This window comes from Sceloporus undulatus, chromosome 2 (assembly GCF_019175285.1).
Source record: "Sceloporus undulatus isolate JIND9_A2432 ecotype Alabama chromosome 2, SceUnd_v1.1, whole genome shotgun sequence".
Lineage (NCBI taxonomy): Eukaryota > Metazoa > Chordata > Lepidosauria > Squamata > Phrynosomatidae > Sceloporus > Sceloporus undulatus.
Window position 1 is genome coordinate 99846162 of NC_056523.1, and position 2746 is coordinate 99848907.

Sequence of the window (2746 nt, forward strand, 5' to 3'; positions counted from 1 at the left end):
ATATTATGCTTTTTTGTCTTTTTATGGCTGTGGAGGGGTTGGTGTTCCCTCGATCCCTCAGTAACAACCAAAGCCACTCACCAGCTTAACTGGGACATGGAGATAACCACACCCAATGGTGTGGAGAGCAGAGAGAATTGAATAAAGATGTGCATATATTCCCATAGCCCAACAAAAACATAGTTTGTTGAGACCTCCTGAGAGCCCTGGCAGGTCTTGGCAGAAGATATCCTTGGTCTGCATCTGGCTATGAAAATACAGTGCACCCTTGCCTTATGCGGGGATCCATTCCGGACCCCCCGCATAAGGCAAATAGCATGTATGCTCGAGCCCCATTGGATGAAACTGTTAATCTATATCTAAAAATGTAGGATTTCAGCCTTTGGACTAAGAAAGGACTAAGTGCATTCTCAGTTTGATTTCTTGATAACTTTGCTCCTCAACCCTTTGGCCAGAGGACATTTAGAGTCTTGTTTTCAGAAGTGATCCAATTGTTCTTAGGAAACTATTGAGTTTTTCTGGCTTTAGAATTTGGGATTTCTTGGTCACTGAAACCCAGAAAGGATAAGGGGGGGGGGGGAGGTTAGAATTCCTCTTTTGTCATCTTTGACAGTAGATGAGAATGACTCATCTCACAGAGCTGCCCCTTCTTCAGCCGGATCGGGGCAATGACAACCTCATGTCATGGCCCCGATCTGGCCTCTGGAGGGTGCAAAAAGGAGCCACAAAAAGCAGCTCCTTTTTGCGCCCTCCATACAGCACCACAGCTGTGGTGACACGGCTGTATGGTGCCCCTTCAGGGCTATGTCATTTGGATGCAGTGCCAGAGGCGCATCATGATGCTGCATGCATTCTGGAGCGGCATGTGGCATCAGGGTGCCCTAAGGGGGCAGAGTTGAGTGTGCATCATCAAGATGCTGCCCTCCGACTCTGCCCCAAGGCTGGCCTTTTAGGCTGGTCTGGATAGCCCCCATGCCAACTTTTTAATTATAAAAATGTTTTTTTGAGAAGGGAAATTAATAAAAAGCAGTGAGATTTTTATCCTTACAAGTGAAAATATAATTTAGAAGCATAAAATAATCTATTTTGGCTAACCTTTCCATTGTTATAGGTTAAATTTTCCCCAAGAGCTAGACACGTGGCATTGCTTTAGCTCAGATGGCATGACTTCCCAGTTTTTTTAGGCTGGGCTGATCATGGAGATGTTACTTTTTAAGACAACAAATCCTAGTAAGACCCAACCAGCATGCCCACTGATCATGCCTCTCTCACTTCCTTTTCCAAAACTTGGAGAGATGGATGGAGGCCCTATCTCAGTAAGGAACATTGCTTTGGGGTGATGGATGGGAAGAGTGCTATGGGGTGATGGAAAAGAGGAAAATGGCCATCTATGGGGTGAGGGAAAACTTTTCTCCCTCTCCACTTATGATTGGTTCCAAGTTAAACATGGCTGAATATGAAAGTCTGTCACTCAGCAACCTCTCAGATTGAATATATTTTGAGGAAAAGATGGAAAAGGCTAGTGACGAAGGGGCAGTAACAATGATGTTAGGCAGGGATGGTAAAAAAAATGAAGCAGAAGAAAGGACTGAAGACTCGGAGGAAAGTGTATGAATATATATGCATGTGTAAAAGAAGAAAGGGGATGGAAGAGGGAAGTCAGAGATGATTGCAATGGAAAAAGGAAGGAAAATTCCCTTCTACTATCACACTAAACATTCAAATCAATGCCAATGTGCAGAAGTGCTAATGTGTAGAAGCCTTGCGAGAGGCCACAATATTGGTGGTTTACAGACCGCCCTTTTGGGGTGGCCTGTTCCCGCCCCTTTTCCCACTGGATTGGGGCCTCAGCTGCCACAGCAGCAGCCTCTGAGGCCCCGATCCACCGCTTTCCAGGCTGTGGGGAAGCGGCAAAAGGCCACTTACCCGCAGCCTGGAAAGTGGCGTCCTTGGGGCTTCATGCCCCAAGGACACCCGGCAGTGGTGGGGACGAAGAGAAAGGGACCGCTTGGCCCCTTTCTCATTTGTGTTGCTGGCGCAGCTGTGTAAAGGCTGCGCCCAGTGACACAAACCTGGAAGGAGTTCTGTTTCGGAGCTCCTTCCGGCGCCGTGGAAAGGGTGCCCCAGGCGCCCTCGCGCGGTGCCAGGACGTCACTTCTGTACCGCTCCATTTGGAGGTGGCACAGTCGTGTTTTCCGGGCTCAATATAAGGTGTTGGTGATTACCTATAAAGCCCTAAATGGCTTGGGCCCAGGATACCTAAAGGACCGCCTCTCCCCATACATTCCGCCTCGCACCCTCAGAACGTCTGGGCAGCAATTACTGAAGGTGCCTGGGGCTAGGTTATCCTCCACCACACGGAGGACATTCTCCACGGCTGCCCCAGCCCTTTGGAATAAGCTGCCTACTGAGCTCCGCTCGACTACCACCCTGGCCCAATTCAGGAAGGACTTAAAAACCTTCCTGTTCCAACAGGCATTCCCCGACTAAAAATCCTGTGGGCCTCCCTCCTCTTCCGTGGCCAAGAGGTTGGGCTAAGGGGCTTTTAATTCTGTTAGTTTTATTGATTGTTCTTATTTACTGTATGGTTAGCCTGTGTAGTTGTATCTTTTTATATTGTTTATGGCATCATTGTTTTTTAACCTATGTTGTAAGCCGCCCTGATCTTGGGAAGGAGCGGGATATAAATAAAATTTTATTATTATTATTATTATTATTATTATTATTATTATTATTATTATTATTA